Source organism: Mastomys coucha, unplaced genomic scaffold (assembly GCF_008632895.1).
Source record: "Mastomys coucha isolate ucsf_1 unplaced genomic scaffold, UCSF_Mcou_1 pScaffold1, whole genome shotgun sequence".
Lineage (NCBI taxonomy): Eukaryota > Metazoa > Chordata > Mammalia > Rodentia > Muridae > Mastomys > Mastomys coucha.
In genome coordinates this window covers 68,011,188-68,035,681 of record NW_022196891.1, presented here as the reverse complement: position 1 = coordinate 68,035,681, position 24,494 = coordinate 68,011,188, and the positions used below count along the sequence as shown (strand labels likewise).

The 24,494-nt window shown below is 40.1% G+C and overlaps 1 protein-coding gene across 3 annotated transcripts in view; it reads left to right on the top strand.

The window, feature by feature from the left end:
• The window catches only part of Atf6 (activating transcription factor 6), a 159,810-nt gene that overhangs the window by 73,742 nt on the left and 61,574 nt on the right, over positions 1-24,494 (top strand). The gene's annotated exons all lie outside the window — the stretch shown is intronic.

The following is a 24,494-nucleotide window of genomic DNA, read 5'->3' as shown; positions in this document are numbered from 1 at the left end:
TAACGTCCGCTGCGCAGGTGCAGCAGGTTGAGGGAGCGCTGGGATACAAGAGCATGGTGCTGATGTCAGGCTGCATACTGTGCATTGAGAGAACATAAACCACATCTGATGTTTATTCCTTATCACCCTATAGCTATACCACTTGTTTCTAACCAGTGGGAAAGTGAAATAGGAAGTGACGATTGCCTGTTGGTATGTTTTAAGTCAAGGCCTATATGGTAATTAAGGAACAAACTTCTGAAACGTAGGCTTAAGATTAATCACAGGGTGATTAATTTGTCAGTTGTGGAGTGTTTAGATCTATGTTCCCAAGTTTCTTTGTTCATTTTTTGTTTCTTTTTTAAATGTTTGTCCTTCTTGGTGAAGAATGTATTGAATAATTCCAGGTTATATAAGCAAGAGTGTTTATACAAGCATTTTTGAATGTTCAAGATGTTAGACCACATGAAAAAAGCGCAGCCATTTATAGCCATCTGCTTTTCCTATAAATGACAATATATTCTTCTTAGAGTTTCCATCTGACGTCTCTTAGAATGTTCTACATTAACTGGGAAAACAGAAGTGATTGGAATTCCTCAGTAATTTGCTTCCTAATCCATTTCTTAAACATTTTTTATTATGTTTTTAATTACACGTAAATATTGCTATGTGTATGCAAGTGCTGTATGAATTACATTCGTGCTGCTGTGATAAAACCATAAGCAGAGCCACTTAGGGAAGCAGCAGCTCATTCTGGGCATACGGTTCCTGAGGTAAGAGTTCATGATGATGGGGTGAAAGCGGCAAGCAGAGAGAGAGAGAGAGAGAGATAGACAGAGACAGAGAGATGAAAAGACAAAGAATATTGGAAGTGGCATAAATCTTTAAATGTCCAAAACCCACCCCCAGTGACATACTTCTTCCAACAAGGCCATTTCCTAAGCCTCCGTAAACAGTAACACCAACTGGGGACCGAGCATTCACATACTTGAGACTATGGGGGACATTTCATTCAAACGTAGACAAAGGCCAGAAGAGGGCGTCAGATCCCTTGGAGCTGGAGTCACAGCCAGTTATGAGCTACCTCATATGGGTGTTGGTCCTCCCCACCAGAATAAGCGATTCTAATCACTGAGCCTCCTCTCTCTAGCTGCCTAAGTCATTTATTTTTAAAGAAAGACTATAGTACATGGTTGGAAGTAAGTATTTACTAACAGAATGTTTTGTTCTCATTTCCCGTTGCTATGCCCTAACAAAATTGTCAGTTAATTAGTTAGTGCTTTTCTAAATTAGAAATTTTTAGTGAGTAGAGACAATCGGATCTATTCATATATGCAATTATTAATCAGACATAGCAGGAGGTTTGGAATCCTTTAGCCATGGCATCTGATGATCACAGCCTTTGCTCATCCTGTTCTCCCCAGTAACTAATGTATTCAGCAGCCTCAGCGTGCCTTCTGACTGGCAAGGGGGCCGCTGAGGACTGAGTTTCTTAAGGCTCCAACTGTCTTGGCTCAAGAGGACTAAGGATTTGTTCTTCTGTTGATACAATTATGTTTAAGGTTAAAGGAAAAGTAAACCTTTAAAAGTGGATCTTGTTCTCTGTAGGCCTTGATGTTATCGTGGCCATGACAGTGTCACTGTGCGTGGCCATGGCAGTGTCACTGAACTTCATACAGAAAATATTTAATGATACTTCAGGATATGCCCTCATTTGATTGAATAGTATAACATATAGTAAAAACATCAGATGTCAAGCCATGGTTGAAAATCATTGTTAACAATGTTTTTGTAGGGATGAGAACAAGTTATACACACACACACATACACACACACACACACACACACACACACACACACACACACACACACACACGGAGGATGGAGAAAGAGAGACTATATTAATATTAAAGGAGACTGGAATATTTTTAAAAGAGGATGAATTGTGCTTTTTTAAATTAATTATTATATTTATTTACATTCAAATACTGTTCCCCTCCCGGTCTCCCCTCTGCAACACGCCTCCCCTCTTCCCTTTGCCGGTCAGTTGATATTATTGTTTTTCCTTTGGGGTTGCAGTCTCCTTCAGCTCCTTAGGTCCTTCCCCTATCTCTGGGCTCAGTCCAGTGGTTGGCTGTGAGCATCTGTATCTGTCTTAGTCAGGTGCTGGCAGAGCCTCTCAGAGGACAGCTGTACCAGGCTCTTGTGCGTAAGCACATCTTGACATCAGCAATAGTGTCCAGGTTTGGTGTGTGGATGGGATGGATCCCAAGGTGGGGCGGTTTCTGGTTGGCTTTTTCTTCAGTCTCTGTTCTACTCTTTGTCCCTGTATTTCCTTTAGACAGGAACAATTCTGGGTTAAAGATTTTGAGGTGGGTGGGTGGCCCCACCCTTCAACGGGGAGCCATGCCTATCTACTGGAGATGGTCTCTACAGGTTCTGTCTCTCCTCTGTTGGGTATTTCCGCTAGTGTCATTCCCATTGGGTCCTGGGAGTCTCTCACATCCTTGGCGTCTGGGACTTTCCAGTACCCCCCTTCCCCACCTCCCATTGTTACATATATCTATCTGTTCATTCTCCTGGCCCTCTGGACTTCTCTCCCATCTCTTCCCTTTAAAAAAAAATATAAGAATTACATTTTCCCCATGTGTATATAAAACTCTTTCTCATTATTTTACTTTGGAAAGTACTGTTGGAAAATTACTGATTTCTCCTTCCATCCTTCGATGTTCAGATAGTTCAGTCTGTCGCACATTCTTTCTGTATCTTTCATCTAATTATAATTTATCATATAGTATTTTATATATCTAGGAAAACCTGCAGCATCTTTTCTTCTGCCCTCCCCCCAAGTCTCTCTTTCTCGTTTTAACATTAGGGAAATGGAAAGTGGAAGTTTACTTTATTGCATTGGCTATAAACTGTCATGAGACATGAATGTAATCCTTAAATACCTGGATTGCTAATTTTTTTTCTTGCTAAGATGAAAATATAAGAAGTAATGAATTATATCATACTTGATCTTTTCTTCTATATTTTGATGTGAAATACTTTCCTAAAAGTTTGATTGAAAATCCTGTGGCATGAATGTGGAGGTGGACTTTGCTCTTGTTGGGTTCTTAATCTCATTGATGATGGCACTGGAATATAGGAATAAGGAAATTGTAACGGCCCAGGTCTCTGCTGAGTGAGAGCCAGACACTTGTAATCAGGCCAGTAGCACTGCCTGTTGTTTTCTTTTACTACTGAGCATATATTTATCCAAATGTCCTAATAGCTAAAGAAGTACATGTGAAGTGGATAATCTAGTGTACCCCATTATTTAATAAACACACCCCACAGTGCAGTCCCTGCTGATCTCTTTCCTGTTGAGCTGGTGACATTATTTTCTCTATAGCAGGCATGCTGTTGGGTAACTACTCAGGTCCTGCAGTAGGTCAGCAAAGAAACAGCTCTGACAGAAGGCTTTCTGGTGCTTTGGCTTTGTCTGCATGTCCTTCCCTCCCGACAGTGGGCTCCTCTCCTCCCCTCTCCTCCCCTCTCCTCCCCTCCCCTCCCATCCTCTCTCCTCTCCTCCCCTCCCCTCCCCTCCCGTCCTTGCAGGGGCATGCAGGTACAGGAGGATCCCTTGAGCTTATTGGTCTATAGCCAAATTAGCAAAGTCTGCATTCAGTAAAAGACCTTGTCTCAAAAAATAAGGTGGAGGCATTATGTAGACATCTGGCTTCCACCCACCCAAATCTACGTGCACCACACACACACTCAATACCAGAAACGGGTATGGGGAGAGGTGAGAGAAAAAAAACAGGTCTTTTATATATTCATATATACATATATGAATATTATTCCTATTTATTTGCTATTTCTTTTTCCAATAAGTTAGATATGTAAGAATACTTTGGCATTTTTTAGTTTATTTTTTTTGTTTGTTTTTAGTACCTGATCTTCACATCAAAAATAAACACTTTTGTGTCTTCTTGGGTGTTTCAAATGCGTGTGACATAAGTGGGGGATCTGAGCTTCAGCTACATGCCTGTCTCAGAGATGGTTTTCTTCCTCCAGGTGTTCCCTCTTCCTCAAGATAGTATCATATTTGGAGGTAGATTTCATGCCTTAATTGCTTGTAAGACATAGATGAACGAATTGTGTATCTGCAACATAGATTGTGAGGATTACCTGGAGCCCCAGAGCCTCACTGTATGATGTGTAGGAACTGACGAAGCACAGCAAACCGGCTCTGCTAATACAGGCTTGCTTACACGAAGCTGTGTCGGATTCCTCAGACACAGAAGGGTCATTATCAGACCATTGCTTACTATCTTTTATGGAGGACTGTTGTGGGGGAGTCAGCTCGTGATGTGTTCTCTTCTTTTGTAAGCCTGAACTGTATGCCTGAGGCTACACGGTAAGAAGACTTGACTTCAGCTGTCTGCACGCCTCAGGAGATGTTTGCTTGCTGGTGCAGGCTCTTGAGCCTTCATAAACATTATTATAACACAATAGTTTTACTTTAAAAAAATCTTTCTTATGTCAGTTCCTGATTGTTAGGTCAGAAACTCTTCCTCTCATCTGTGCCATCAGTCTATTAAAGGCAGGAAGCAGTATGTGCTGGTTAATTACTACCCTGATACTCCACGCAGGCGGCTGCTCGGTTCCTCTTGTGAGTATACCTACTGTGGCTGTGCCTCACTGAGAGGAGCCCTGTGTTAGAGAGGCACCGTTCTTCGTGCATTTCATTGACAAGGTATTTTTCCATGTTTGGCATAAAGAAGTGGGACTGTTTCACTGCTCTGCGTAACGTAAGCGGTGCGGAGCGCAGCAGAGTTTAGGCAGCGCTGGCTTCTCCCTTGTTCATGTCTGGATGCTCCAGCCAGAGTCTCAGCAGCTTTCTGTCTTGGTTCCAAGCTGTTGAGGTGAAGAAACTAGCTGATGAAGTGCATAGTGCTCAGTGGCATCAAGTAGAACCTTAAGTTACTCTTATTCTCATAAAAATGGACGACAGCTTTTTGGAGCAGATGGGCTATAGTAGACCTCCTCTGGTCGTTGGCTTACTGTGAGCTCTGGTATAGGTTATCGTCCTATACCAGATTTAAGCAACATGCTCGGGTACACGAGTCAGAAACTAGACAGTTGTAAGAAATACTCTAATGATTGCAAACTCTGCTTGATGGTGAATTTATTTACATGAAATGCTTGCCAAAGGTGTATTCCCATGGTGACCACAAAAGCAATTTGTTGCTAGCAATACATATATTACTTTCCTAATATATAAAGGAATATAAATACACATATTTTCTTAATGTGTACAATTTATACCTTAAAAGTTTCAATTTCATATACAGAGCATAGTAAGTGATTAGAAGTACTTGATTATATACAAACAATCTTACACATACACACACGTACACATGTGAGTGTATGGATGTTTAGAGGCAGAGGAATTTCCTTACTGATAAAAATAAATTAGTCTATAAACTTTGTTTTAAAAAGTCGGTGCTCTTTTGTTTGTGGAGTTTGCAGCTTGGTGTGCACATGGAGCTTGGAGGTCAGCCATTTTCTGCCTTCTCTTATGTGACCTTCAAGCTGAGTTCTAGCTGAACACCGAGTAGCTGACCTTGGAGTAAGAATTGCATTTTAGGAAATGTCTTATCTCAGAAGATGGAATTCTTTTTAAAAGTCCCCTGTTTAGAATACTTTTTCTCAGTTTTGAGTTTCCTTAATATATACTTACTTTTAGGTTTTGATATGATTATAAAACAATAGAGCAGTTATTTAAGTGTCCTCTTCACTTAGGTTTATTTAATGAGTATATTGTCAGTGCTCTTTTTATAATACTTTTTTATTTTATTATACATAAATTGGCATCTTTAAGGAGACTTTGTACTTCTCAAAGTTATTTTCAATATATTCATTAATTCCTTATATATAACCATATATTTCTAATCCTATTATTGATGATAAAATTGAGGCAGAAGGAGGTTAAAATAAGATGAAAAAAGCATTTAATACAGAAAGCATTAGAACAATGGCTGAAGCTAGTGACACATGTCTATAATCACAATCCCTGGGCAGCTTTGCCAGGAGGCCATGAATTCAAGACTAACCTGGGCTTCTTAATGAGTTTGGTCTTGTAGCCTAAGACCAGCCTGGGCTACAGAGTAAAACTCTGCCTCAAAACCACAGTATCAGGGTGTGGTGGCACATACCTTTAATCCTAGCACCCAGGAGGTAGGGGACAGCCTGGTATATATATAGTGAGACCTTGTCTCATAAAACAAAGCTTTTATTTCCATATCTTTCAGAATAATCAATTTGGAGTTTCATTTTGTCACTCTCTTTGTCCAAAGACATTAGAGTTGCTTTGATTTATTTCCAAAAAGAACAAGACCAAGGCAAGCCCTTGTGGAAAACCAAGCCATCCGATAGTATCTATAATTGTATAGGAAGAACAAAACAAGCAGAAAACCACAGTGGAGCATTGTAAGTGCAGGAGGAGAGATGGAAGGGTATACTACGGATAAGGGAGGTAAGCATCAACCAAGGAGGAAGGGTTCCAGAAAGAAGCTGTCAGTAGCACCAGGTGTCATAGGGTCCCTGAGAGTGAGAAATGAAAATCCCACTTACTTCTGTCAACTGAAAGCACTTGTGGCTGTGGGCACATTTATGGTGGAGGAATCAAAAAGGATCCACACTAGACATAAGAGAGAGTATGACAGAAATCCAATGGAGTGTTTAGTAAATATGGCATTGAGTAGAAGATATGATAGCTTGTGTGTAGTCAGGGAGAGCCTGACTCTGCTAGGCAAGCTCTTTCTCCCTATCGAGACCACTGCAGTTGGTTAATCTACACACAAGTGTAGTAGCAGTTATGTTTTGTGCTTGACGGGTGTTCTGAAGGGAATGAAGCAAGTCAATGCAATGTTTTTTTCTCATATGTAAGGGTGTTTTTATGTTTAAAGCAAAACATAGAGTAAGTTGCAGAGTGTTTTTGTTTATTTGCAGTAGGACTACAAAGAAAAAGGGTATATGTAATTTAAACCAGACTAAAAAATAAATAAAATAATGTTTAAAGTCTTCTCAAGATATTAAAAGTCTTCCAGGTCATGAATAAGCTATTATTAATAAATGAGGAAAAGACTTTAAAATATAAAAGTTGCTGGGTGGTGATGGTGCATGCCTTTAATCCCAGCACTTTGGGAGGCAGAGAGGCAAGTGTATCTCTGTAAATTCAAGGCCAGCCTGGTCTACAGAGCAAGTTCCATGACAACCAGGGCTACACAGAGAAACTCTATCTTGAAAAACTTTATATGTTTTTTTTTTTTAAATAGAACTGTTTCTAATTAAATTTATATATAATTTTCGAGATTCTCATATAAAAGCTAAAAAACTAGCAAAGTAGCTTATGAAATCATTTTATGTCTTAACAGAGTTTGGTACAAGCTTTTTCATGTTACAAAACTTAATTATGGAGGAAGCAATTATCATATTATAGGGACCAGCTATGGTTTATGATTAAGGTCTGAAGCACTCATGTCACTTCCATCTCCTCTCTCCCCATGCAGTGACTTGTTCATTTTGGACTTGGACTTGTTTAACTTTTGACACCTTCAGCAAGGTTAAACCTTGACGTTACATTATTTCTTTCTGAAAAATCTTAAGTCTAGTAATTGTGTGATTTATTTTCACACCTTACTGGTAACTTACTCAGAAGATACTGTTTGAAGAGATGTAGCATCTATAGTATGGATAACCAGATGCCTTCAGGATGCATAGTTAGCTCTAAGTTGGAGCCTAACACCTAACTAATGAATGACTTGCTGTTGGCTTCATGTGTGTTGTCTCTGCTATGGTGTAAGTATATTGAGTTCAAGAAACCTCTCTGTCTTGGTCTTCCTTCTCTCCTCTACATAGCACAATGCCAGGTAGTGTAGCACATATTCAGTAAAGAATAAATGAATGAAAAATTAATGAAATGGATACCAAATCCATCAATTTGATACTATCTGTAAGTTATTTTTGTAATAGAAAATGAGTGCTATAACAGCTTCTTGAGCATTTACATGTATGTAGGAGTTGCATGTGTAGGTGCACATACATATCTATGCACAAGCATAGAGGTCAGAGGTCAGCTGTGGGTGTTGGCCCTCAGGTGCTCGCCACTGTATTTTTTTTTTGGTTTTTTGAGACAAGGTTTCTCTGTGTAGCCCTGGCTGTCGTGGAACTCACTCTGTGGACCAGGCTGGCCTCGAACTCAGAAATCCACCTGCCTCTGCCTCCCAAGTGCTGGGATTAAAGGCGTGCGCCACCACCACCAGACTCTCCACTGTATTTTTAAACAGGCTTTCTCAGTTGGCCTAGAACTCACTGATGAGGCTGAATTGACTGGCCAGTGAACCCCAGAGACCTTCCTATCTGCCCCTTCCACCCCCCCACCCCCCCCACCTCACCCCTGTGCTGGTATTACAAGCACACTACTCTGCCTGACTTTTTTATGATTTAAATTTTTTTCATACAATATATTCTGATCATGCTTTTTGCCTTCTCCACCTCTTCCCAGATCCTCCCTACAGACCCACTGACCCATCTGTTCTCCGATCAAACTCTGGTCTTTATGCTTCCATAGCAAAATCTTCACTGACTGAGATGTTTGCCCAGCTTCCTCTTGAGCATCTTTGTCAGGGCCATCTATGTCTCATTGACTGGAGAAATCAGTCTTTCAAAATAAGTGAACTCAAATGCACCTTCACAAGGCTGAGTACCATCTTGTTCTAGGAAGGTTCTAGTAAGATCCTCATGTTTCATATTTGAGAGACTAACTTTGGTAATATGGAAACAGAGGTGATTATTGTTTCATAGATTTTTTTGTTTTTTGTATCATTTTAACCTCCAGAATGACTAAGCCTCAGACTGATTAGTTCCAGATGCCTTTCCATAACGTGTGTCTGTGATGGCCTAAAAGGATAGGACCATGTTAACATTTCATTCCCTGTGTAGTGTGTATTTTGTTTAAAAAAAAATTAAGAAATGTTTGTGAACTCAAATTGTAGACTATTTTTTGGGATACTTTATCTAGAGTACATTGTGTCTGATTATACAGTACTTTGAAATAAATCTCTGTAGAATGACTGTCTTAGTCAGGGTTTCTATTCCTGCACAAACATCATGACCAAGAAGCAAATTGGGGAGGAAAGGGTTTATTCTGCTTACTTCCACATTGCTGTTGATCACCAAAGGAAGTCAGGACTGGAACTCAAGCAGGTCAGGAAGCAGGAGCTGATGCAGAGGCCATGGAGGGATGTTCCTTACTGGCTTGCTTCCCCTGGCTTGCTCAGCCTGCTCTCTTATAGAACCCAAGACTTCCAGCCCAGGGATGGCACCACCCACAAGGGGCCCTACCCCCTTGATCACTATTTGAGAAAATGCCCCACAGCTGGATCTCATGGAGGCAGTTCCCTAACTGAAGCTCCCTTCTCTGTGATAACTCCAGCCTGTGTCAAGTTGGCACACAAAACCAGCCAGTACAATGACTTTGTCATTGCATGAAAAATACCTTTGAGAGAAAGACAGCACCAGTCGAGCAGAGAGAACAAGCAGAGGCTCTTCAGGTGACTCGATGGCAGAGCTTTGTACTACATCTGCTTTACACACAGGCTCTTAGCATTGTGTTCATGCAGCTTTGTGGTCTGACTACTCAGAGAAGTGGAACTTGTGCTCTTCTCTCTATCCCTTTTGTAAGGATGCTTTCCACAGCAGTCTGGGCTTTATTCTTTCCCCCAACATCCCCTCCTCATCACATGCTTGCTTGTCTGCGGTGCTGGTGACTGCCATGCCAGTGAAGGACCATGCCAGTGAAGGACGTGGCCATTTTTCTCTATCTGCTCTGTCTTCCCCCTTAAGCAGCTGCCAAGATTTACAGCTTGCTTCTTTTGGGATTTTTTTTCCCAAATTTTAATAAAAAATTCAGTGAAGTTCAAAAAAGTCAGGGTGCAGTGGGAACTACTATGTGCCAAAGTTGAAAGATTTGGAGTGGGTAGAGTATGTTTAGTAAAAACAGTGACTTATGTAAGGGAATGTGTCCAGTACAAAATCCGTTGGCTCTGACTCTAGGCCTTGAAGAGTGGATAACTCAGGGTTCTTTGGTTGGTTGTTTTTATGTGCTTTTAAGAATCATCATTTTACCTCCTTAAAATCAATAGGAATCATCCAGGCATGGTGAAGCACTCTTTTAATCCTAACACTTAGGAGGCAGAGGCAGAGACAGAGGTAGGCAGATCACTGAGCCAGCCTGCTCTACAAAGCTAGAACAGCCAGGACTAAACAGCGAAACCCTGTCTCAAAAAACAAACAAATAAACCATATCAATAGGAATATATAGAATCTCACAAAGATGGCGTCCTGTAGCTTTTCTTCGGAAGCACTTGTAGTTTCCTGGGTTACATTTAGGTCCATTTTGAGTTAATCTCTGTATTGCATTTAACATTGTGTGTGTGTGTGTGTGTGTGTGTGTGTGTGTGTGTGTGTGTTATATGATCTAATACATACTGTGGTGCATGTATGAAGGTCAAAGGACGACTTGCAGGACTTACTTACCTTTTTTCATCACCTGGGGATCAAACTCAGATCATGGATGGGGCCTGGGCAGCAAGTGCCTTTTCTGCCGAGACATCTTGCTGACTCCTGACTTATTTTTTATATATGGTATAACGTGTGTCTCAGAGTCTACTTTTTGCTTGTACAAATCCAGTAATTTATGATCTTTGGTGCTGTGTTTTTACCTAGTATAATTTTTTGAAAGAAGAATTACAGCAAAGCCAAGTTTAAAAGGTTACACCAGACTGCCAGTTGTCTTTGGCTTGGTGAGTTTGTACCATTTCCTGGAGCTTCGTAAAAGGATGTCTTGTGGTTGAACTCCCTCAACCTCAAGTGTCCAGTCTTCAGACTCAACCAGCAAAGTGTTATTTACATATTCTCTGGAAACATAACTACACTATAGGTAATTGCAGCAATCATGTCATGGGTAGAAGAAACTGCCAAACCAAATTCTAGAAACCAGACTAGACAAACACATATGGGCTAAGAAATAGTCATAAAGTAAGAGAAACTAAAAAATAAGGTCCTTGTAGGAGCTGTCTGCTACCCTCTGCTCTGTTGGGGCTTGGTTTTCCTTAATTTTTATTTAAAAATTCATAATCAAACCTTAGAATGAATGTTTTAACATCCATTGTGTATTAACATATATATTCCTTAAGAATATATTAAGTGGCTTAAAGAATAGGAAAATGGCAGAGTATAGATAATGTATATCATTGTGCAGTCTTGTGGAGAAATAAGAATATTTTCATTCAGCTGCAAATTGGTACTTTTCAGATTAGTGGAAAAAATAAATATTGGCAGGGGTCAATGTAGCTTTGTTTGGTAGGTTAATGTGTAACATGAGGTCAGAAAGATCTGGGTTTTAATTGGCATTGTTGTGTTTACAAACTGCAGGACTCTGGGAAGATGCTGTCCAAAGACCCAGTGTCCTTATCTCTGATACAGTAATAATAAGTTACCTCTCACTGGGTCATTAAGAAGTTTAGATAAAATGCTACACCCAGTTCTGGCACAGCTCTGAACACAGTATGTTCCATACATGCTTATTTCTCTGCCGTCTGGGGTCAGGAGGCCCTTTGGAGCAGGGATAACTGTAAGTGGCTAGACAGAAATATTTGTTTGCATTAGGTTTAGCAAGACTCATCTACAATCCTTTCCATCTCACAACTCCTCAGCAAGATTCATTTTTATTATATTCTCATCCAGAAACAGACTGGAAATTGGCATGGTATTAAAACTGCAAGATATTTTACAGTAGCTGTGTTCAAGGTATCCTCTATTTCATAACTAGATTTAATAAACATTTGATTGAACTAATTTAAATCTACTCCTTTTCAGGATTTGGAGAAATAGGATGTAGACATTTAAAAGGAACACATCTTCCTAACCAGCTGGTGGGAGTCAGTGCTCTCTCTACCATGTGGGCCCTAGAGACTGAACTCAGAGTTTTAGGCTAGATTTTCAGGTTAGATGATAGAACCAGATTACAGAAAATTGAGTGACAGTGGACACATGTTCTAGTTGTTTCTAGGTCTTTTCAGATTGACTACATCATATCTATTTGAATACATTTCATGACATCAGCTGATAATTAGAAACTATATAGTCTTCCATCTAACCATTTTATGCTGCTATTAGATGGGAGTCATATGACTAAGTGTCAAGCGCTCATCTAGATAACACAGGTTATTAAGAAGATTAAAATAGTTAATAAGATAACCTGTATTCATATTCTCAAGTAGCCCATCTGTTCTGAAGAATTAGCTCCACTTGTACCTGAGGCTTTAGGGCATGCTTTTTAGTTATGAAGTTTGTGTCTTAATGAAGTATAGGGATGGGGAGATAGTTCAGTTGGTGAGATGCTTGCTGTTCAAGCATAGCTTCCTGTATTGACTCTTAGAGTCAGTGTAAAGATGCTGAGTGTGATAATCCCAGCGCCCAGGAGGCAGAGACAGGTGGGTCCAGGGCTCACTAGCCAGTCAGGCTAGCCCACCTGGTGAGCTCTCCACCAATGAGAGATTGTCTTAAAAAACAATGTGGATGGCACCCGAAGATTGACACCTGAGAGTGACCTCTGGCCTCCACACACATATGCACACACGCATCCCTAAACACATGAACATGTACACACACGCACGCAAGAAATTTGTGAGACTAATAACTAGCCTGTCATGGTCAACCAAGTTCCCGTGTGTGTACGGTTCCTTGTCACATGAAAGCCCCTATCATTTTACAGCAATTTTATCTAGGTTGTATTCATCATAGACTAAAGAAGATATGGTATTATCTATTAATATATATCACAACCAAAGAGGTCCAAAATAACACTTAAAATTTACTTCAGTTTTCTGTTCAGTGTGCCTAGTTTTAAATAACATGTAAAATTTTTTACTTCAGTTTTGTGTGCTGTATACCTAGTTTTATGATGTAAAACAAGGGAAGTATATTTTCCACCTAGTACAACATAAATCCTAATTTTACTGTGGAGCAAGTATCTCCAAGAAATGGAATTATAGTGGGAAACATCAGCAACCCTCTAGTTCTGACTATTGATCAACTCTTTGTTCATCTTTAAGAGAAAGCCAAAATATGAGAAATCATCAGGACATAAAAGGTTTTGTTTTCCCTCAAAAGGTATATTTCCTCACATCTTCTGATGAATTGCTCTTATTTTTCAAACTCCTTTATCCAAGTTGTAACTATCTTTCTGCATAGTTGCCTTTTATTTCTGTCTATATTTTAAAAGCCCTTCCAACTGTAGCTGCCTTGGAGTTGGTGCTTGAAGCTATAACCAGTTTTATTGTCATGCATCCAACAAGGTTTTTATAGACTAGCCACCGTGTTCCTGGATGGCTGGTTGTTTTAGAAATCATACAGCAGTGGGAAAAAAAGGAAGAAAGAAAGAAAGGAAGAAAGGAAGAAAGGAAGGAAGAAAGGAAGAAAGAAAGAAGGACCTTGCATTTTTAGAGTTTATGTTCTTAAAGACAGATTCTTTTAGAGTTTATGTTCTAAAGATAGATACTAAGTAAATATGTATTTATACAATAAAATATTAGTACTAAGAAGAAAAATCAGAGTAAGAAAGGGATCATTTTAAGTGATCATTGAAAAATTATTTTATTCAGATCACAGCATATAATTCTTTTAAAGATAATTTTGTTTTTTTCTTTTTGCTAGTGACATTTTAAAAAAGAAATTAAGAACTGTATGTGCGGGCTGGTGAGATGGCTCAGCGGGTAAGAGCACTGACTGCTTTACCAAAGGTTCTGAGTTCAAATCCCAGCAACCACATGGTGGCTCATAACCATCCGTAATGAGATCTGACGCCCTCTTCTGGTGCATCTGAAGATAGCTACAGTGTACTTACAGATAACAATAAATAAAAAAATCTTAAAAAAAAAAAAAAGAACTGTATGTGCAAAGAAATCTGAAAGTGTAGCTCCAGCTAGTAAATGGAGGTATCTAAGGGGACTCAGTGCCTTTGCTAATCACTGCTTCACTCATAGTAGATGTGAAATCTGCAGCTGAGGAAGCTAGCAGTTCTGGGGCGGCCTTGATGTGCAGCGGCCCCAGGGAACCTGCTGACGTAGCCACGAGTTACAGGTTGTTATTCAGCTCCAGAGCTTTAAGGCTTGAGCCTTCTCTTACATCTTCCTCTCTTAGTCATTCAGGATCTTGAATTTTTGCCAAGTAAAACAAATCTCATACTAATAAGCTATAAATAAGCAGTAGGGGCATGAGTCAGAGCCAGCACCGACCTTCTTCCCCGCGCACCTCCCCGCTCCTCCCGGCATGCTTATTTTGCACAAACGAGCAGTGCTGTTCACTCCTGCTCTACAGACCAACTCTGCTTATTTACCGAAGGCTGGTTTTTAGAACTAAGTAATTAGTAGTGCTCTGGCATGTCCCCAGAGTCAGAGGAGAATGTGAACCACTGTGTCTCTTCAGTGGGAGGAGAAAAAAAATGCATTCCCTACTTTTTCTATAGAAAGCCTTAAAAGTTGAGTGTAGAAGCTGCCTGCCAGATTTCTAACAGAAACGTTCTGCAGTGTAGCGTAGCTCAGCAGTTTTTCAGGGGAAAATGAAAGATAAATTGCTTTAAAGTCCTATCTCTTTTGTTAGATCCTTCCTGATAAAATTCTATCCTATTTTGCGTCATTATTTATTCACTAAGTACCTTTTCACCAAATTTGGAGTTTCATACATAAAAACAAGTATGTGAAATCTTTGTTTTCAAGTAATTTGTAATAGTGGGCGAAAGTGACTCATCCAAAAATTACAGCAGCGTGGTAGGAGCTGTAAGAAGCGATGTAACCCAGAGTGCCCGAGATTCTGCATAAACTCCTGTGGGCTTGGTGGATTCCCTGCCCCCACTGCTGTCTCCAAGGCCTGCTGCGGGAGGTTTCTTACACTCCAGCTTGCACCGGCTATGCTGTCTTCCTTAAGGAAAGTGGTGCCAGAAGAGCGTAGAAAACACTTAGGACGGTGAGTGGGACTGTGAGGCCGTGGCACTGCCCGTGAGGGGCGCCTGCGGAAGTGACTGGTATCTGAGGCAAAGTGGTTGGATATAAAGTAGGCTCCAGGCACTAAAACACGGCAGTCATGAGGGCACTGTAGGCTTGAAGAATTGGTTCTCACCTAGAGACAGGAGCACACTTGCATTTCATGGATAAACTATAAATGTTTGCACAGGCATTTAGGAGAGAGTTGGCTTCTAAAAGAGGAATTTCTTCCCCAGCCTGACGGAAGTATACGAGACGCATATACAGCAAACAAAATTAAAATCTGGAAGGACCGTATTTTACTTTTTCAGGAGTAGGCTAAAATAGCTATGTAAGTTAAATATAAATAACATTGTAAAGAGAGAAACTAACTCCATGTGAATGTTTCTGAAGAGACCGTGTCTGGGGGCGTCGTCAAACAAGCGAGACTGACACTATCTCACTGAAGTACTTAGCATCTCCAGACTGCTGACTGCTCTATGCTAACTGTATTGCCATCTCCCCTCCTCGCCCTCCCAATGATTGATTCCCCCTCTTTACCTTCCCCCTGGGAAAAAAAAGGAAAACAAAAAAGGTTGTTCTGTTTGACAGGTTTTTAAAGGAAGTGAAAAAGGATTATATCTAAAAGCCATTTCTCTAAGTCACTTTGTAAAAAAGATTTATTTATTGTTATATGTAAGTACACTGTAGCTATCTTCAGACTCACCAGAAGAGGGCTTCAGATGTCATTACAGATGGTTGTGAGCTACCATGTGGCTGCTGGGATCCAAACTCAGGACCTTCAGAAGAGCAGTCAGTGCTCTTACCGGCTGTGCCATCTCGAGGGTAAACTGTATTTTAATTGCTATTTAAAATTTCTCCCCTGAGCTCGTATCTGGATAACTATATTTTAGACTTTGGACTTATCCTTAAAATGGGTGTGAATATTTGGCTCTTCTGACCGGTGGAGTTTAGATATATACGCTGTTTTAGCGGAGATTTTATTTTCCTAGTAAAATCCTGATCTCTAGCAAGGTAAAGCAAGTTTATTCTTTTCTAGCCAGACTCAATTATGTTATTAAAAAGCAGCGACAGTGAAACCCAACAGGAAGAAGTCCGCCCATTCCCCAGCTCACTTGAGTCTCTTCTTTCCCTGGTAAGGTGTTGCATCTACTTCAGAAAAGTGCCAGGCATACTGCATCCATCCCAGTGTTGGGGCATTTGGATGTAATGACATCTCACTGTACACTGGTGTGCAATGGGCTGGACAGTGTAAGGGAAGGCCGGATGCTGCTTAAGTTTTCATCCAACACCAATCATCTGAGCTTTAAAATATCTGCTCTTTATATAATATAGCCATCATCTTTCACATGTTCCATTTACTCTTAAACTGTCAAACTGTATGCCAGACTGAAATAAATTGTTCCTAATCTCAGGCATGCCTTTTACTAAGAAAATATGTAAGTCCTTTGTAGCTAAAGACTTCTGCTGTTTGCATTTCACTCCCTGTCCTAACACTATGTCATATTGAATTGGTGATGGAATGCTTTTATACAGCCGTGCTATAGCAGTTAATCTCTGTGATTTTCCTTTTCTTGCAAGTGGTTGGAAAACTGTCTATAGTAAATAACCTACTCCAGGAACTCGTGTTAAAGCATGATGCCCAAGTATGAGTCATTTGCCTATTATTAGTACTGAGTCATAAAGGCCCCCTCCATTTTTGAGACAGGATCTCATTGTGTAGCTTTGGTTGGCCTTGAACTTACTATGTAGATGAGACTATTCTCACAGTCCTAGAGATCCACCTGCTGCTGTGTCCTGAGTGCTGGCGTTAAAGGCTGCACCACCACACCCCAGTTTTTTAAAAAAGACAACTGTGAGATGGGGGGGGGGGTAAGATTGCTTATACCAGTGTAGGTGCCACAACTCCTGAGTGAATGTCAAACGTCAACTTTTAATGGCTGTTTTTCTCCATCTCTCTCAGGCTTGTGAACAAACTCTTTCACCCTGCAAGCCCATCACTGGCCATTGTGTAGCACAAAACCTCCTAAATTGTGATAGGACACTCCACAGGTGGTAGATTTGGCTTAGAATGTCATGAAATATCTTCCTATTTTTTTTTTTTTTTTTAGCCAAAAGACCAAGAAATGATGGCTTTTCAAAACCATGTTAGTAGAGTAGAAGAGCCATGACTTTAAAGTTCTAAACTTATGAGCGTAGAGTTATTTCTAGTTTTTTCTTTTTTTTTTTTTAACTCAGTTAATTACAATGTCTTCTTGTGTCATCAGAGACATTTTCTAGAAGTCTTCTGAGAGTTTCATATAGGATTCTTACAAATCGTTTGAATCGGCAGGTAACTATAAGCTTAATGGGATTGGTTGTGTTTTCAACTTTCTAAAGGATTCTTACTGTTTAGAAATTTGAATTAAATAATAACCCAAAGTTCAACAGTCATAACAAAAATTTATTTTAAAGGCCCTCACTTATTGTGAAGGATGAACATGTGTTTATGTCCTGGCAACATAGCTTGCACGCTTTGGTAGAGGATGAGCGTTTATATTTGTACCTGTTTAATACTGAAGTTTTGTTTGATTCTAGATGCACACAACAATAAATATGTCCCATTCACCCTGTTTTCCAAAGATCCTTAAGGTTGTCTTCCTTGCTGTAGGATATTTATCTGAAGAAGTTTTTCTGTTAGAAGAAAGTGGAGATCGTATAGCCGACTGGGGCACCCCTCTGCTTCTGCATCTGGGCTCCATAACAGCTTTGTCATCTCTCTGCAATCATCCTGTCACTTACTGTTTGTCTTCCTCGCTCCCAAAAGCCTTTGATTCTGTCTGTCAGATACCTATAGTAAAGCTGCTCCTGTTTTGTCTCCTGCTGACCGATGAGCTGTTCCTGGCTGTGTGGTTTGATGTGAGGAAGGCTCTCACTCCTGTTAATGTGTAAAGAGTTTCAGAAGTACTAGTGTGCATTTACATTTGGCATCTTAAGAACTGTACTAATCTCTGAAAGAGAAAATGACTTGGTCCAGCTATAGGAATAGTGCACCTCTGTTCTCTGCATTACAGATCTATTCCTGAAACCTGCATAGATACCTACCTGTCCTGGTGAAATTACTTCTGGGAAGCAGAATATATATAATATCATTATAATTATATTATATATAATTATAATTCATTATAATTATGTTATATATAATTTTAATGTGTTTTACCTCACATAAGGTATTTGTGGTGGTTTGAGTAGGCTTGGCCCATGGGAAGTGGTACTATTAGGAGATGTGGCCTTGTAAGAGAAAGTGTGTCCCTGTGGAGGTGGGGCTTTGAGGTCTCATGTATATGCTCAAGTCTGACCAGTGGAAGCAGCCTCCACCTGGCTGCCTGCAGAAGACAGTTGTCTCCTGGCAGCCTTCAGATGAAGATGTAGAAATCTTGGCCCTTCCAGCACCATGTCTGCCATGCTTCCCACCATGATGATAATAGATGAACCTCTGAAACTGTAAGCCAGCCTCAATTAAATGTTATCCTTTGTAAGAGTTCCCTTATAAAGGTGTCTCTTCACAGCAGTGAAACCCTAACTAAGACAGTTTTCTATATTGGATGATTACTCATTTGTGGAGTTTTTGGCCCTTTTTGATGAATCTTCAGGTCAATAGCTGAATTTTATTATTTAAACTTACAATGTTTCATGAGTAAGCTCATATGGTATCTTTTGTGTGGAGAATGTCAAGTGTTATTTTTTGTTTCTTATCAGTGAAAACCTCGAATGAGTTCATGAATAGGAAGTAAATCTACAATCAGGAGAATTAAATTCCTCTCACAATTTGGCCATATTAGCTTTATTATTTAATTTCACTTTTCATAAACTTTTACAACAATGACATGTTGAAAGTAATATTTGTCTCAACTGATACTGCTTGTAAAGTGTATTTTGTAATTTCTTGATATAGTTTCCACTTTATATTTCTGAGACATAGAAAGGTGGCTTTGCCCTTCTTATCTACAGGAAAAAATGTCACCTCTGAAAGTTCTACAGCACCCCACCACCACTCATTCGTCACAAAGCCAAGTCCTGAAATGGAATAGCTTCCATATCAGGCTGGTGTTTTTCCTGCACTTTAGTACTTTCCTGCTATCAGTAGGATAAATAAAATTACATTGAAAGAATCCCAGAAATATGTAAGCAAATGGAATTCAGTAAGTTAATCTAGCATTTCCTCCAGGGGAAGAATTTTGTTCTGTGAAGTTGAGAAAAGTTAATTTTCTTTCTTTTTAGAATACTCTAATTTTTTACCCAACTAAAGATTATATAAAGAACCAATATAGCCTCTAAATTTATATGTTAAGGTAACCTTATTTTGTCCATTAAAAAAATGTTCCTTACTAGGGCTAGGGAGTTGGCTCAGTGGTTAAGAATACTGATTATTCTTCCAGAAGACCTGAATTCTCTTCTCAACACTCAGGAGCAGCAGCTCACAACCGCCTGTACTCCAGCTCCAGGGATCCTACATGTCCTTCTGGCCCCTGAGGGTACTCCGCACATGTGGCATGCATTCACACATACACGTGTAGTGAGAATTCTGGAATTTGGTTTCTTTAAAAAACAGAACTATAAGAATATGCTTTTGTTTTAATCCCAGGTGTGGGGCTATGGGGCTGCTTCAAAGCCGCTGACTATGATAGCTTTGTTCTCTGGCAGAGGCGTGGGTTTGTCAGCTGCAGATAGTTTCTGTGATGTGTGTGACGTGGAATTTTTCAGAGGGTATATAAATGCTAGAGCCCTGGTGGGTGGGGTGGATGGGTGCCACTTGTTCAGGGAGTTGGTTGTGGCTTGTTAGTAGTTGTGCTCAAAGAGGAAACAAGAAGAAAGACATTAGATTCAGAGATCTCTATCTTTCTCCCCTCTATCCTTGTTTCTCTCTTATCTGGTGATTAGAGGTTAAACCAGGAGAGTATGGGGAATAAAGGGTGAGGAAAAGAAGAACCCACAAAGTAGCAGACACCAGCCGCACACATAAATAAACAAATAATAAATCTTTCTAAAAACTATCCTTGCCAAACAAGCCCAGAAGCTCAGCACACCGCAGTCCAAACCCATGTGAGCTTCTCCCCACCAGCTGTGCTCTCTGTGTGGTGGATGCTGCTGTGAGCACCCTGGGAGACAGACAGCCAGGAGCTGCATTGTAGGAGATTCCTTTTCACTGTTTAATGTGTAGATTTGAGGCTACCCTCACCCCCAAACCCTGCTAAATGGGGTTCATCATGGCACCTGCTCCGCTCCCCAGAATACTGTAGAATGAAGGGGGAAAGCAGAGGATTTGTAGTTTTCTATAAGACAGGTAAAGATGCACTATCTTCAGTTTAACTAATCCTGAAATGTGCTATAAATGGAAAATACTACTAGATTTTTAACACATTGAATAAAAAAGTAAAAAATATTTCAATAATGTTTGTGTTGATTCCATATTGAATGATTGTATTTTAGATATATTGAATTAAAGTAGATAATTAAAATTATCTAAAATTAATTTTTTTATCTATTTTGACTTTTTTGTTATATAAATTAAAGATTTTAAAGTACAGTTTGGCTTAAATGTATGGTCCACAACATGTTTGTAATTATTAGTATGTATTCATTGTCTATAACTACAGGTTTCACAAAGACACTTTCTCCTGCTGTGTCTTTTCACCTCTCCATAGTTTCCTCTCTCCATCCCCTAATTCCCTTACTTCTAGACAATCTTGCTTCTGCTCTCATATATATGTATGTCTATACATATATATTTCATATCTAGATATGATTTTATCTGTCTCTATAAAATACAATCCTAAAATGAGAGAAAATACGTCTTTTGGGGCTTGTTATATCTTGTAATATGATACTGTCTAGAGGAGTCCATTTTCTTTTAATTACATAATTTATTTTTTCTGTATAATTAAATAAAACACCATGGTGCATATATGCTGCATTTTCTTTCTTCCTTCCTTCCTTTCTTTCTTTCTTTCTTTCTTTCTTTCTTTCTTTCTTTCTTTCTTTCTTTCTTCCTTCCTTCCTTCCTTCCTTCCTTCCTTTAATTCTTTCTTTCTTTTTGTTTGGGTGTTTTGTTTTGTTTTGAGACAGTTTCTTTGTGGCTGGCCTCATACTACCTCTGTAAACTACGCTGGACTTGAACTCACAGAGATCAGCCTGTCTCTTAGACCACATTATCTTAATGTGTTCATCTGTTAATGGGAACCTGACTAATTCCATAGCTGCTACAATAATCATACATGTGCAAGTGTCTTTGTGGGATTGATGACTTGGAGTCCTTTGTCATATCCTCAGGCATGGAGTACTTCAGTCATAGTCCAGTTCTACCTTTAGTGGTGGGTGCACCTTCACCAGTTTCCATAGTGACTGGACTAATCTGTCCCCTCCTGCAGTGTGTAAGACAGATTCCAAACAACCCCCAATCCCCTACCCCCAGGTCAGAATTTTGTACCTGTTTTCTTGGTGACAACCACTCTGACTGGGATAGATAGAATCTCAGTGTAATTTTAATTTGCATTTCCCTGGTGGTTAGAGATGTTGAATATCTTTTTCCTATTTTATGAGCTCTTTGTATTTCATCTTTCTTTGTATTTTGAGAACTGTTGGATCATTTCATTAGTCCCATTATTAAATTCAGGTTGATTTTTTTTCTAGTTTAGTTTTTTGAGTTCCTTCTATATTTCAGGTATTAATTCACTGACATTTGCATAACTAGCAAAGAATTTTGCTGCTATTTGAAAAGCTTTCTCTTCACCTGTTTATTTTCTTGCCATACAAGAGATTTTTAATCTGTGCAATCCCATCTATCAAGTCCTGGTATTCTTTCCTGATCTGTTGAGTACTTCCCCAGAAAGTCCTCACCTGTACCTGTGTCGTGAAACATTCCTGTTTTTCTCCAGCTTTTCCAGAGTTTCAGGCTGTCTATTAGGACCTTTGATTCATTTCAAGTTGATATTTGTACAGTGTGAGAGATCTGGCTTCATTTACCTGTATGAGCTCTTCAGTTTTCCCAGCACCATTTGTTAAAACATTTTTTTTTTCAGTGTAGTTTTCGTGTCTCTGCCAAAAATCATGTAACTGTAGCCACATGGGTTTGTTTCTGGGACTTTTGTCTCATTGGTCCCTCTTCTGTTTCTGTGCTAGCACTGTCAACATAAAAACCACAGCCCAGGACTCCAAGAGGACAGGTTATTCTGGAGCCAAGATAGGAGTGGCCATGGTCCAGGGCCAGGTTTAGGGTACCCCAGATTCCATGTCTTAACATGGTAACAGTTAATAGACATAGAACACAAGAACTGTAAACCAACACTGAAATACATTGGTGAGGACATCTGTTAGGCGAGTTACAGCCAGTGGGGAAGCTCTGCTGCTGGCCTCAGAAGCTGTCTCAGAGCATTCTTACCTTTTGGGGTGGTAGGGTCTTGTTTTAGTCAGGGTTCTCTAGGGTAACAAACTTACGGAACGGATCGCTCTCTCTGTAAGAAGCAGACTTATTAGAATGGCTTATGGGCCGTAGTCCAGCTAACCTGGCAATGGCTACCTGTGAACTGAAGCTCTAAGAATCTTGTAGTTTTTGGGTTTAGTTTGAGTAGAGTCCTGAAGATACCACTGAAGGAATGGACTTGCTGGTAAGGTAAGAACAAACAGGCAAAGGGGCTGGAGAGATGGCTCAGCGGTTAATAGCACTGCTGCTCTTCCAGAGGTCCTGAGTTCAATTCTAAGCACCCACATGGTAGCTCATGAAGAGACCTCATGCACTTTTCTGGCATGCTGGTGTACATGCAGCAGAGAACTCATACATAAAAATAAATAAATAAAAATAAATAAACAAACAAAACACACAGATGCCAAACAAAAGCTTCCTTCTTCCATGGTCTTATATAGGCTTCCAGCAAAAGACAAGGCCCAGATTAGAGGTGAGTCTCACCTCAGAAGGTCTGGATTAAGGGTGTGCCTTCTCACCTCAAAGATCCATAGTAGAAGTGGATCTTCTCACTTCAATGAAGCAAAAATCCCTCATAGCTGTACTTCTCCATTTTTGGATTTTAGGTGGTCCTAGATGTAGTCAAGTTGACAGCCAAGAATAGCCATTCCAAATCTGTTCATATGTTACAAAAGGACTTGCCAAGTAGTCACAAGGATATTAGGTCACATGCAGAGGTGGGCAGTAAATAGCCATGCAGAGGCTAAGCCAAGCCCAGGATACATGGCTCTGTGACTGCGGCATTTCAGCCTGTCTGCAGTCACTGGCGCTCTAGCTCTGTCCTACAGCCTTTGTCTACTTTGCCCAGTGTTGCTGCAGCTTCTTTCCTGCAACACCAGGCCGTGGCACCATGATGGCCTAAACTGTGACTCTCTGGTGGAACTTGAATGGGTGTAGGGACCCCTCCAGTGTTCTTTTTGCTCAGGATTGGTTTGACCACCTGGGTTCTTTTGTGCTTTCATATGAATTTTAGGATTTTTTTTTTCTGTGAAGAATTGTCATTGGAATCCTGGTGGGAATTGCATTGAGCTTATAGATTACATTTGATATCCTAACTTTTTATTTTTTCCTTTTATTGAAAATATTTTCTCACACAATATATCCTGATTATAGTTTTCCCTCCCTCTACTCTTCCCAGTTCCTTCCCCCCTCCCCTCCCCTCCGGATCTACTCCTTTCTGTCTCTAATTCAGAAAGAACAGGCTTCTAAGAGATAACAACCAAAGATGTCAAAATAAAATATAAGATGAAGCAAAAACCATCACATCAAGGCCAGACAAGGCAACCCAACAGAAGGAAAAGAGCCCTAAGAGCAGGCACAAGAGTCAGAGACCCACTGGTTCATACACTCAGGAGTCCCAAAACAATACTAAGCTGAAAGCTATAATTTATATGTGCAGAGGACCTGGTGCAGGCCTGTGTAGGTCCTGTGCTTGCTGGTTCAGTTGCTGTGAGTTCATATGAGCCTTGCTTGGTTGATTCAGAGGGCTTTTGTTCTCCTGGTATCTTCCATGCCCTCTGCCTCTTACATTCCTTTTGCCTCCTCTTCCATGGGTTTCCCTTAGCTCTCAGGGAAGACATTTGATAGGGACATCCCATTTAGAATTGTGTGTCCAAGGACTGACTGATTCTCTCTCTCTCTCTCTCTCTCTCTCTCTCTCTCTCTCTCTCTCTCTCTCTCTCTCTCTCTGTCTCTCTCTGTCTCTCTCTGTCTCTCTCTGTCTCTCTCTGTCTCTCTGTCTCTGTCTCTGTCTCTCTCTCTCTCTCTCTCTCTCTTTCTCTCTCTCTCCATAATGTCTGGCTGCATGGGTCTCTGTATCTGTTCCCATCTACTGCAAGGCAAGCCTCTTAGATGATGCTTGGTTAAGGCACTGATCTACAGAGTATAGCAGAATGTTATTACAAGTCGTTTTATTGGTGCTTTTT